This window comes from Camelus bactrianus, unplaced genomic scaffold, assembly GCF_048773025.1.
Source record: "Camelus bactrianus isolate YW-2024 breed Bactrian camel unplaced genomic scaffold, ASM4877302v1 HiC_scaffold_144, whole genome shotgun sequence".
NCBI lineage: Eukaryota > Metazoa > Chordata > Mammalia > Artiodactyla > Camelidae > Camelus > Camelus bactrianus.
The window spans coordinates 1-13,751 of record NW_027413913.1 but is presented as its reverse complement, the minus strand read 5'-3'; the positions used below and the strand labels follow the sequence as shown (position 1 = coordinate 13,751).

Sequence of the window (13,751 nt, the reverse complement as noted above, 5' to 3'; positions counted from 1 at the left end):
TATGAGAAAACAGAGTGTTAGAAATTACAAAAGGGTCTCAAGATTATGCAGGTCAGAACTGAGAACTGTCCAAAGCATGGGCTGCATGACATTCCTTCTAAGCTACCTGAGGCTTGGTCTGCTTCTGACATGGAACAGACGGTTCTGAGAAAACCACACTCCTCAGAGGACCCCAGGGTGTTGAGAGATTTGGGTTTGGATTCCAGACCAACCCTGATCATCTCTAAATATGGGATTTGAGACTCTTCTGCATCTGATCCAGGCGTGGTTCCAAGGAGCGAGGCATGATCCAGGCAAGAGAGCAGACATGGCTGGATCAGAGCATCACCAGTGACATTAACAAAGAGACCAGGGCACTAAGATTTCCAGTGATTTAGCATCATGGCTGGGACGGGTCATGTGTTCTCCAGTGAGTTCTGAACATCCAGCATTGCCCTCAAGGACCAGCAGGGGGCGCGCGAAGCCAACATTTCTTAGATGGTGGGGCGCATGCGCATTCCGCGACAGACGTGGTCGGCGTCTTCCCTGGGGGCGACGCTCCTTTTCCTCAGGGCGGAGCGGGCGGCGCCATGGCGGCTTCGGGACCGCGTGGCCCTCGTTCCTGCAGGAGGAGGACCCTCCTCGCTCGCTGTCTGAGGTAATGCCGGTTTCCCCGCACGCTAAGCCAGCTTCACACCGGGGTGTGTGTGGACCTGGCCGAGTTGGGTTTCCAGTCCAGGAGGGAGGGGACTGGTGCGCTGGCGGACCCGCTTCGACTGTTGTCCTCACCTGCTGGGAGGGGGTGAGGGTCCGCGTCCACCGGGGCCACGGGGGTGTTCGCGCCCCTCATTCTCACTGCCTGGGTCCCCCTTTCCCCGTGTGGTCGGAGGTGTTTACACCACAGGTCACGGGCGGGGACTCGGGTGTAACGTGAAAGGGGCTGAGAAATTACTGAAACAGGGAAAGAGGTGTATGAAAACACATTATATTAACTTTTATATTTTGTGTGTCAAAGTCAGAGTTTATTATGCTTTTAATTTCCTGTCTTTAAAGGAATACAATTATTTATTTTGTACTTAAAATATTTTATATTTAAAATGTGCTTCTTAGCTTATCTCATTTTCAAGTCAAAATATTGCCACGATTGAGATTTTCTCATAATGAGAAGGAAAAGCCGGGCTGGACTAACAAGCTAACTCTTAAATCTAAGTGTAATAAGTGTCAGTTTACTGATCTAAGTACTGCTGGGCTAACTCAGAAATCTGAAGTTTAATAAGTGTTGGTTTACTGGGCTAACAAGTTAACTCATAAATCCTAGCTCAACAAGTGCCAGTAACTGGGTTCTGGCCAGCAGAAGTCCCACTGAGACTGAATGAATTACTCAAGACTCTGTGGAAAAAGTCAAGAGAGGGAGAGGGAGTCGGGAGCCAAATCCACGAGCCTCTCAAATGCTCCCACATTTATTGTGTACAATCAAAGGCAAAATCACTAACAGTTGTGTGATGGAATACAGGAATTTAAGGAAAGACAGGGTGGGATTGAGATTGTAGAAATCACTACAAAGTGAGTGCAAAGGCTTTGTTTATCTTTAGGGAAGTCATGGGAAGAGGGGAACAAGATATATCCTTATAGATATGTTAGAAAAGGCCACCAGCCCAGCCAGCTCCTTGTTTTGGGCATAGAAGACTATCTAACAGCAGACACACCCAGTGTTTATAGCTGAGGGCCTGGGTTGTTGCTTTGCAATGAGCAGAGTTCTATCTAAAACCTCAACTATGTAAGCAAGGCATTGTCTCTGCTTTTTACGGCCAGGAGACTGGCATGCGGATGCACAGGTGCCTGTTTGCAAGGCAGTTAACTAAGCACATTTGTTCTTCTTTAAGGAGATGAGTGGCTGGGGTCTGTTACAATTTGTTAACCCAATCATGGGCTCCCAAAAGTAACATGCTCTGTTCCTAATAGATAAATTCCAGTGTACTGATTCCCTGCTTTTGCTGTTAACACCTTATTGGCTAATAGCCCCATGCTTGCAATTAACTCTATAAAGCCTAATGCACAAGTTTTGGAGGTGCTCAGAGCTTCAGAGCAGAAGCCCCTCTGAGCCTGCCAGTGTAATAAATCTGAGTATTCCAACCCTCCGAGTGGTGCTTATTTCTTGGCTGGCCTGTTGTTTCCGTAATATTAATACAGTGACAGTATTAAATATATGTAAGTATAAGCTTATTGAAAAACCTTTTGCAGCATTCCAGGGTGACCAGTTTTGTTAAAAATAATACCTAGGCCACTACCAAATTCTTACAAGAATATAATTTTAAAAATTGTGAATTACTTTTATAAGTTTCAAATACAGTGGCGATTTTTAAAATACCAACCATTGTACATACTGCTTAAGACCATTTGAGATGAAATATATTCAAAGCTAAATCGTCAGAATATTTAAAAGGCAGGACAATGACTGCTTTTCATTGCAAATACATTTTCTCCTAATAAATGCAAAATATGAAGTTATTTAGCTTAGATTTCTATACCTTTGTTCAAAAGGTGAAATAAGAATATAATCTTTTTTCAATTTTAACCCTTTCCCATAAAAATTGGTATTTGTATTTGTAGAATCTTAATTTCCCTTTCATTTTTTTCTTTTGATTTATTTTCTTTAACAGAGAGTGCTTTCCTATGTCTCGTTAAAGTTTTTTTATTCTCCTATTCTAGATCCAAGTCACTTTCTGACACTGAGAGTAAACATGGGGAAAGGCCTTATAGTAAGTGTGCAACTTTTGATGTGGTCAGGAATTTTTCTTGGAGAAATCTCTTTACAATTTCTGCTCAGTTCACAGTATTATCCCATTATGAAAACTGAATACAAAATTGTAATCTGTTTACACCAGGACGCTTCCAATTTTGGCACAGCACATTTCCTGATATTTTACATTAGATATTAATACAATATTTGATTTTATTTAAATATTGTACACTAATACATATTTTATATATGAATATCTGCTGAATGCCATTAATTTGCATGGGGTGGTAGCTGATTGCATTTGATCTTTCTGACCATTAGTTATTCTTAGGTGTGTCTAAAGTACTTCTTAGAACACAAATTTGACTACCACACCTCTCATAGAATATTTTAAAGGTTATTATATTTTAAATTATAGAAGCAGAAATGTTATCCATTACGTTTATGAAATGATTAAGTCACAATTTGGTAAATGATTAAGTCACAATTTGGTGTAATCATATTCAGTGGAGGAATGATGGCTTCTACGTCTTTTTACATCTGCCACAGTTGCTTCTCTATACTATTTGTGACCATGAGCAATTTTATGGCAACGTGATCTTTTTCCAATTCTATTTTTTTCTTTTATTTCAGTACAATCAGTAAAGCTTTCCTTTGCAGTGATGGCATTGTTTTTAACATGAAGATACCTTGTCATCTGACACATTTGTACCTGATGGGCTACTACTCTTGTACAGAGCAAGGAAAAGCATTTTCATATCTCCATCTGTATTCTAGATCTTATCTAATTTCTTAGAAGCATTTTATAATCATTTTTAGTTATTTTAATTGTACTAAACACAGAAGAACAGATCACTTTTTATCTTTACCTACCTCATCACCTAAATGGACACAGATATGATAATAACATGTGAGTTTGATGAAATTGAGAAACGTTCCAGGGTTTGAGCTTCAAGTATTTTTATGTGATTTTCTAAGAGGTAATTAATTTCTGGCACAAAATATGGAATTATCTAAAACCACTTGCAGGGTTGTCTGTCATTTTGTCTTATTTGACTTTTGTCAATAGCTATCAGCTAGGACCTGGTGAGTTTGAATATTTTAAAAAACATTTCTGATTAGAAAACATCAGGAAGAAACATTGAATATTTATGTTCACGACTCTGGTATCATTATTGTAATGTGCTATTTGTTTTGGTGTATATTTGATTTTGTTCCAGTAGTGTGAAATGTAGGCATGGGTACAAAATTAAAAACAACAAAAAATTCTTGAAGTCAGTCACAATGAATTATTAGTCATTTTATTTTTATTTTATAAACAGGCCATTTGAATATGTTCAGCCATGAAGTGAAACAGACTCACTTAATTCTGAGTCCTGAGAGACAGTGACCCAGACACAGCCCTACCAGTAAGTAATGTGGTGAATTGATACAGATATATATTGTGAAATGATTATCACAATAAGGATACTTCCATAAACTCATAAAATTCCCTTTTGTGGTGAGAATTTTTGAGATCTGCTCTCAGTAACTTTCAGATAAATAATACAGCATTGTGAGCTGTAGTCACCATGCTGTTCATGAGATTTCCCAGAACTTAGTCATCTTAAACATGGACGTTTGTACTCTTTGAGCATCTTCTCATTTCCCCACTCCCAGGCCCTGACAACCACCACTCTGTTCTTTGTGTGAATTCGGCTGTTTTTAGATTACACGAGTAAGTGAAATCATGCAGCTCTACTTTTTCTTTTTTCACAGTCTGCAGTGTGTTGATTTGATCCACTTACATACAGCAATGTGATCACAAACAGATTTAACACCTCTCACATGACTCACAAGTATAATTTTCTTTATTTTTTGTGGCAAGAATATTCACAAGATAGTACCTTAGGAACTTTGGAGACTGGTACAGCACTGCAGTCTGTAATCACGGTGCTGTGCATTTGATCTGCATGACTTATTTATCTTCTGGTTGCACATTTGTACCCTTTAACATCTCCCCGTTTCCTCCACCCCGACACCTAGTTACCACCATTTTACAATTTGTTTCTAAGTGTTTGCTTGCTTGTTTTTTGTTTGTTCATTTGTTTTTGTATATCTGATATCTTACGTTTGTCTTTTCTCTGTTTATTTCATCTCACCAAGCATAATACCCTCAAGGTCAATCTGTAATATCACAAATGGCAGAAATTCCTTCTTTCATAATGCAGAATAATATTCCATTGTATGTCAATGCCATTTCTTCTTTATCCATTCTTTCATTGTTAGACACTCAGGTCATTTCCATATCTTGGCTATTGTGAATAATGTTGTAATAAACATGCGAATGCACCTATCTTTTCAATACCCTGTTTTCACTTCCTTCAGATGCACACCAGGAAGGAGGACTGCTGGAGCATATGGTAGCTCTGTTTTTAATTTTTGGGTAACCTCTATAGCTTTTCCATAGTGGTTGAACCAGGTTACATCCCCACCGACAGTGTACAGGGGTTTTCTTTTATCCTCATCCTGGCCAGCACTGTCTCTTGTCTTCTTGGTGATGGCCCTTCTGACAGGAGGGAGGGGATATCTCATTCCACTTTCAATTTTCATTTCCCTAATTGTTAGTCATGTTGAATATCTTTTCATGTACATTTTGTGTATTTGGGTGTCTTCTTTGGAAAAATATAAATTTAGATTCACTGCCCATTTTTTATATTGGGTTTTCTACTCTTTTTTTTCTTTCTTTTTTTTTTTTTTTGCTATTGTGTTATATGAGGTCCACGTATATTTTGATATTAACCCTCCATCCAATATATGATTTGCAAAAATTCTCTCCTACTCTATATTAGGCTTTATATTTTGCTGATTATGTCTTTTGCTGTGCAGGATCTTTTTAGTTTGATGTAGTCCCACCTGTTGATATTTGCTTTTCTGGCTTGTGTTTTGGGGTCATATCCCAAAATTATTACCCAAACCAGAGTTAAGTATCTTCTTCTCTATGTTTTCCTCTAAGAGTTTTAAAGTATGAGGTCTTACATTTCAGTCATTAATCCATTTTAAATTATATTTGTGAGTAGCGGAAAGTAGGTGTCCAATTTCATTTTTCTGCTTGTGGTTTTCCAATCTTCCCAGCAACATTTGTTGAAGATGCTAGAGTTTCCTCATTCAAAATAGCATTAAAACCAATAAAATACCTAAGAATACACTTAACTATGGAAGTGAAAAATTTGTACTTTGAAAACTATAAGACTTCTATGGAAAAAATTGAAGAAGACAAAACAAGTGGAAAGATACACTGGGCCAGAAGTATGGCTAATGGAACAGAAGAATAAAGGTTAAAATGTCCATAATACCCAAAGCCATTTACAGTTTCAGTGCAATTTCTATCAATATTCCAACAGCATTTTTTACACATGGAGAGAAATAAATCTTAAAATTTTTTTATGTGACTACCAGAGACCCAGACACCAGAGCAATCCTGGGAAAGAACAAGTTGGGAGTCATCACACTTCCTGATTTAGAACTAAATCACAATGCTACAGTATGAGAAACAATGATATTGGTATTAAAATACACACATGGTTTAAATTAACAGTATAGAGGACCCAGTAGTAAACCCCTGTATCCTAGGTCAACTACCATTTGAGATGGAAGTAAAACACGTTCAGTGGGCAAAGGATAGTCTCTTTGACAAATGGTGCTTGGACACCTGGCTACTACTTTTAATTTTTGACAGAAATTCCATACTGCTTTTCCTAGTGGCTGTGGTTATTTACATTTTTACCAACAACACACAAGGATTTTCTTCACATCCCTTCCAATCCTTGTACTCACTTGTCTTTTTTGACTGTAGCCATTGTAACAGTTGTGATAAGGTCTCGTGGTTTTGATTTGCAATTCCCTGATGATTAATGACAACCTTTTCATGTTGGACATTTGTACGTTTTCTTACGGAAAATGTCTATTCAGATATTTTATTCATTTTTAATTAGATTTTATTTTTTTGGCTGCTAAGTTGTATGAGGTATTTATATACTTCATAAATACCATTTATCAAAAGATGGTTTGCTAATAGTTTCTCCCATTCCATATGATGTCTTTTAAGTTTTTCAAATTCTTTTCTATGCAGAAGTTTTTACATTGACTTAGTCCTGCTTGTTTCTTTTTGCTTTTGCTTTGGTTGCCTGTACTTTGGAGTCATATCTAAATAATCATTATTTACAAGATCAAGGTCAAGGGGATTTTACTCTATGATTTTTTTTTTATGGTGTTTTATGATTTCAAGTCACAATTTGACTATTTTATTGCGAGATATTTTTGTGAGTAGTGTAAGATGGGGTCCAATTTAATTCTTTTTTATTCATTCGACTGTACCAGTTTATATTTTGACTGAAAAATTAAACAAGTGTTACCTTTTCTTCATATTCTTGCAAATTTTCATTTTCTTTTTTATAATAGCCATTCTAACAGGTGTGACGTGATGTGTCATTGTGATTTTGATTTGCATTTCCCTGATGATTAGTGATGTTGAGCATTTATTCATGTACCTATTGGCCATCTATATGTCTTTTTGAAAAAAAATCTACTCAAGTCCTTTAGCCTATTTTTAATTTTTAATTTTTTATTTTATTACTATTATTTTATGACTTACTTATATATTTTAAAAAAAAGTTTTTTGATTAAAAAATGGAAAAAAAATTGCCTGTATGTTATTTTATTCTGTAGTTGCTTTTTAGTTTGCTGATTATTTGTTTTGCTATGGAGGTTTTTTTGGGGGCTTTTTTGTTTTGTTTTGTTTGGTTTGGTTTTTTTTGTTGTTGTTGTTTTTTAAATTTGCTGTAGTTCCACTTGTTTGTTTTTGCTTTTGTTACTTGAACCTTTGGTGTCATATCCAAAAAATACTTGCCAAAACCACAGCAAGGAGCTTTTTGTTTACATTTTCTTCAAGTAGTTTTAGTTTTTGGTCTTACATTTAAGCCTTCAGTCCATTTTGAGTTAATTTCTGTGAGTGCTGCAAGAAAGGGGTCCAATTGTATTCATCTGTAGGCCATTATCCAGTTTTCCTCCGGCACAATTTATTGAAGAGTCTATAGTTTTCCCTTTACATTTTCTTGGTTCCCGTGTGAAGTACTTGTTGACACTATATAAGTGGGTTTGTTTCTGAGCACTTGATTGTTTCATTGGACTTGGTCTCCATTTTTTACTGTTACCTATCATTTTTGATTACTATAGTTTTGTAATAAAGTTTGAAATTAGGAATTGTGATATCTCTAGATTAATTATTTGACCAGGTTGATATGGCTATTAGGGGTGTTTTGTGGTTCCATACAAGTTTTAGGCTTGTTTTCTGTATTTCTGTGTAAAAGTCATTTGAATTTTGATAGGGATTGCATTGAATCTATAGACAGCTTTGGGTGACACAGACATTTTTACAGTTTTAATACTTCCAATTCATAACCATGAAAATTTTTTCCATTTATCTTTTTTTCAGTTTTTTTTTTTTTTAAATCAGTGTTTTGTCATTTTCACTGTAAGGATATTTTACCTACTTGGTTTAATTTATTCCTAATTTTTTTGATGACATTTTAAATATGAATGCTTTTGAAACTTATTTTTCAAATTGTTTATTGTTGGTATATAGAAACACACTGCTCTTCACATGTTGATATTTGTATCTTGCAACTTGACTGAATTTGTCTATTATTTGTAATAGGTTTTTGATGGAATCATTAGGATTTTCTACATATAAGATCATATTAAATGCAAACAAATAGTTTTGCTTCATCCTTTTCAATTTTGATTACTTTTATGTATTTATCTTGCCTAATTGCTCTGGCCAGGACTTCCAGTATTATGTGGTAAAGGAATGGTGAGTGCACATTTTCTTTATATTTTTGTCAGAAAACACTTCACCATTGAGTATGATGTTTGCTGTGAATTTGTCCAGTATGACATTTATTATGTTTACTTACTTACTTTGTATAGCAATTTGTTGAGGTTTTTTATTATTTGTTTGTTTTTTTATGAAAGGTTGTTTAATTTTTTCACATGTTTTTCTCCATCAATTGAGATTACCATACGATTTTTATATTTCATTCATTAATGTGATGCATCACATGTTTGATTTACATAGGTTGAATTGTCCTTGGATTTAGGGATAAATTCCACTTGACATGGTATGTGATCTTTTCAATATACCATTGAATTTGATTTGCTTATATTTCATTGAGAAATTTTGCATCTATATTTATCAGTAATACTTGCCGGTTTTTTTTTCCCCCTTGTAGTGTTCTTATCTAGCTTTGATATCAGGGTAATGTTGGACTCATCAAATGAGTTTGTAAATATGCCTCCTCTTCATGTTTTTAAAAAGTTTGAGATGACTGTATTAATTCTATTTAAATGTTTGGTTGAATATCCCAATGAAACTGTCTGGTCTTAGCCTCTTCTTATGTTTTTTTTTTTTTTTTTTTTTTTATTACTGATACAATCTTTTCATTCATCATTGGTTTGTTCAGATTTTCTGTTTTGTTTATTAGTCAGTTTTGGTAGTTTTTATATTTCTAGAGTTTATTATTTCCAGGATATCCGAGTTATTTGTGTTTATTTGTTGATAGTCACCTATTATAACCTGTTGTATTTCTGTTGTATCAGTTATAATATTGCCTCTCATTTCTGATTCATTTGCATATTGTTTTACCCTTTGTTAGTATAGCTCAGTTTGTCAATTTTACCATTTCAAAAACAACCTCTAGCATTGATGTTTTCTAATATTTATAGTCTTTGTTTATTTATTTCTTCTCTCACATTTGTTATTTCATTTCTTTGCTACTTGTGAACTTAGTGGGATTTTTTTTTTTTGCGCTACTCCCTTGAGAAGTAATGTTGTTTATTTGCAATTCTTTTTTCTTGTCATACTAATTTGTTGTAATAAACTCATAATTCTTTTCATGGTATTTTATAAGTTTTAGTAAGTTGTGTTTCCATTTTCTTTTGTTTCAAGATTTTCTTTTAATTTCAAGAAAATTATTGTAAAACTGTTTTAAATTACCCACCCCCTGTTTTATTGAGATATAATATGGTGCTGTTTAAGATTCAAATGCATATTATAATGATTTGACTTTGATATATTGTGAAATGATTATCACATAAGATTAGTTAACATACATCATCTAAATGTAGATGCAAAAAACAAGGGAAACAAAATATATTTTCCTGTTATGAGAACACTTGAGGTCTACTTGCTTAACAGCTTTCAAATATACCATAGAGCACTGTTAACTGTATTCACGTTGTACATAACATTTCAATACTTGTTTATCCCATAACTGGATGTTGGTACGTTTGGACTTCCTACACCAAATTCTCCCTCTTCCCACTGCCCACCTTTGGTAACCAAAAATGTGATATTTTAATTTTTGTTTATTTTTTTCACATATAAATCAGGTCATACAGTATTTGTCTTGCTCTGCCTGACTTCTCTTACTTAGCATGATGCCCTCAACGTCCATCCATATTGTCACCAATGGCAGAATTTCCTTCTTTATATTGCTGAATAATACTCCATTGTCTAAATATAGCACAACTTTTATATGCAAGCATTTGTTGATAGGTCGTTATCATCTCTTGGCTGTTATAAATAATGTTGCTGTGAACATGGGTGCAGATATCTCTTCAACATAATGTTTTCAATTATTTTAGATACATTTCCCAAATGTGGAAATTCTGGGTCATATGGTAGTCTTGTTAAATGTTGGGGAACCTCTCTAGTGTTTTTCATAGAGGCCAAACCAACTCATCAGCCAATCAAAAGTACACAAATGTTCCCTTTTCTCCATATCTTTGCTAGCGTTTAATAGTAAGCCTCTTGTCTTTTTGATAAATTCATCCTAATAATCCTGAGTTGAAATCTCCTTGCGTGTTTGATTTTAATTTCCCTAATGTTTTGTGATGTTGAGCACATTTTCATGTATTTGTTGGAAATTCATGTATTTTCTTTGGAAAAAATGTATTTCCAGGTCTTTTGCACAGCTTTTAAGTGGGTTATTTGTTTTGATGCTTTTGAGTTGTATGATATGTATTTTGGATATCAACTCCTTATTAGTTATAAGATTTTTAGATTTTTTTTCCCCATGATATAGGCTGTCTTTTCATTTTGTTGATTGTCTCAATGTGTAGGAGATTTTTAGTTTGATGTAGTTTCATTTGTTTTTTTTTTAATTGTTTATGCTTAAAGTATCATCAAAAATAATTTTTAAGACCTGTGTTAAAAAGACTTTTACTGTTTTCTTCTAGGAATTTTATGACTTCCAGTCTTATATTTGCCTTTCTTTCCTTTATACTTAATTTCCAGAGTGGTGTTAGATAGAGGTATAATTTTATTCTTTGGCATGTGAATATAAAATTTTCCAAGCCCAGTTATTAACAAGACTGTCTTTGCTCCACTGAGTCTTCCTGACCACCTTGTCAAATACTGGTTGACTTTACATGCATGGGATTTTATCTTGACTCTCAGTTCTATTCCATTGTTTTTATGGCAGTACCATGCTATTTAGATTATTATAGCTTTATATTATAGTTTGATATAGAGTGCAATATCTCCAACATTGTATGTACAAGGTCTTTTGTGGTTCCTTATAAATTTTTGTATTTTTTTTCCTACTTTAAAAAATGCCACTGGATTTTGATAGGAATTAAATCAACAGATGGCTTTGGGTAGTATGGACATTTTAACAATATTAATTCTTCCAATCCATAGGCAAGGGATAACTTTACATTTGTCTGTATGTTTTAGTTTATTTCTTAGAGTGATATATTATCTCCTTGGATGAATTTAGTCATTATTTTATTGTTTTTGATGCTGTTATAAATAGAATTGTTTTATTTCTTTTTCAGATAATTTTCAGTGTATAGAGATATGACTGATTTTTGCATTTAAAATTTTTATTCTGCAAATTTACTGATTATGCTGCTTAGTTCTAATGGGATTTTGGTGAAGTTTTTAGGACTTCCTATAGATATAATCATGTTATCTTAAACTAGAGATATTTGTACTTCTTATTTTCCAGTTTTGATGACTTTCCTGTCTCCTCCTTACCTGACTGCTCTGGCTAGGACTCCAATTACTGTGCTGAGTGAGTGGTGGGGGTGGGCTCCTTTGCCTTGTTCCTGACAGTAGGGGAAAGTTTCAGACTTCCACTACTGAGTATGTTTTGAACCGTGGCCTTGAGTTACATTCATTTTATACCTAGGTTGTTCAGTGTTTTCCTGTATCGATTGATCATTATATTTTTTCTTTTGTTCTATTAATGCGATGGCATCACATTTATTTGATTTGCTAGTATGTATTCAGAATTTTAAAATCTACATTCATCTGGGTTATTGATCTAAATTTTCTTCTCTGGCAGTTTGAAAGCAATGCTAGCCTTGTAAAATGAATTTGGGAATTTTCCTTCTTCATCTATTTTTTAAAAGACTTGAGGATTGGCATTAATTCATTACATATTTGGTAAAATTTACCAGTGAAACCGTCTGATCTTGAGCTTTTCTTCATTTGAAGAGATTTGATTACAGATTTATTCTCCACAGTGTTAAATGGTTCGTTTAGATTTTCTATTTCTTCCTAATTCCCTCTTGGTAGGTATGTTTCTGAGAATTTTTTTTTTCCATTTATCTAGGTTGTCTAGTTTATCTGCATGTAGTTCATAGTCATTTATTATCCTTCTTATTTCTGTGGTAGAGTTGCAATGTCTTCTCTCTTATTTATAATTTTGTTGATTTTGGTCCTCTCTCCTTTTCTTTGTGTAGTGTAGCTAAAAGTTCAAAATTTTGTTTATTTATTTAATAAACTAGCTCTTAATATTGCTAAATTTTACTGTTTTTTTGTCTATCACATTGACTTCTGCCGTAATCTTTATTATGTTCTTCCTTCTGCTAACTTTGGCTCAGTTTGGTCTTTTTCCAGGTCCTTGAGGAGAAAAGTAAGATTGTTTATTTGAGCTCTTTCTTATTTCTTAAGTTAGGCATTTATTGTAATAAATCACTGTGTCGGAATTGGTTTTGCTATATCTCATGGGCTTTGGTATGCTTTGTTTCCATTTTAGTCTGTCTCAAGACACTTTGTTATTTCCTCTTAAATTTATTCTTTGGTTAGGAGGGTGTTGATCAATTTCTATATGTTCATGAGCTTTCCAGTTTTCCTCCTCCTACTGATTTCTAGTTTTATACTATGATCAGAGAAGACATTTGATATAATTTCAGTCTTGAATTTGTTGAAATTTGATATATGACCTAATATGTGGTCTTGTCTAGAAAAAAAAATGTGTACACTTGAGAAGAATGTATATTCAGCTTTTGTTAGACAGAATATTTTATATATGACTGTTAGGACCATTTGATCTTTAGTGTTGTTCATGTCAACTGATCCTATATTGAACTATTGTCTGGATGATCTATCACTTGTGGAGAGTGGGGTGTTAAAGTTCTCAACTGTTATCATACTGTAGTTTATTCTGCCATTTAGCTTGTTTTTGCTATACATATATGTAGTTGCTCTGATGTTGGATGCATAAATATTTATAATCGTTACATTTTTTGGATGGATTGACTCCTCTGTCATTACATAATGACCTTCTTTGCCTCTTTTGACCTTTGCTAGATTAATGTCTTTTTGACTGTTTTAGGTGTAGCTCACCCCTTTTTTCCCTATTTGTTTGAAGTATCTTTTTCCATCCCTTCACTCTCAGTCTATGTTTTTAAAGACAGAAAATAAATAAAGAAATATTTACTTGAGCTACATCTTTAAAGAAATAGACCTAACAGACATATGCACAATATTCCACCCAGTAGCAACAGAATGCAAGTTCTTCTCAAGCACACAAGAAACATTCTCTAGGTACGTCATATGTTAAGTCACAAAACAAGGCTCAGCAAATGTAAGAAGATTGAAATCATATCAAGTATCATATCTGACAATAATGGTATAAAACCAAAAGTTAATGACAGAGGAAAATAGGAAATTTCACAAATGTGTGAAAATTAATGTGCATAC

At 34.1% G+C, this 13,751-nt stretch overlaps 1 long non-coding RNA gene across 4 annotated transcripts; it reads left to right on the top strand.

The window, feature by feature from the left end:
- Window positions 1-299: 299 nt before the first annotated feature.
- Window positions 300-13,727, top strand: LOC141576612 (uncharacterized). 4 transcript variants are annotated; one of them, XR_012505026.1, is made up of 6 exons: window positions 474-637; window positions 2,689-2,738; window positions 4,042-4,128; window positions 4,379-4,436; window positions 8,835-8,877; window positions 8,989-11,760. It is a non-coding gene; the product is annotated as an uncharacterized LOC141576612 (long non-coding RNA). The 4 variants fall into 4 exon arrangements; XR_012505025.1 differs by having other exon boundaries at window positions 300-637; window positions 4,379-8,877; XR_012505024.1 differs by having other exon boundaries at window positions 479-637; window positions 8,835-11,760.
- The last annotated feature ends 24 nt before the right edge of the window (window positions 13,728-13,751 follow it).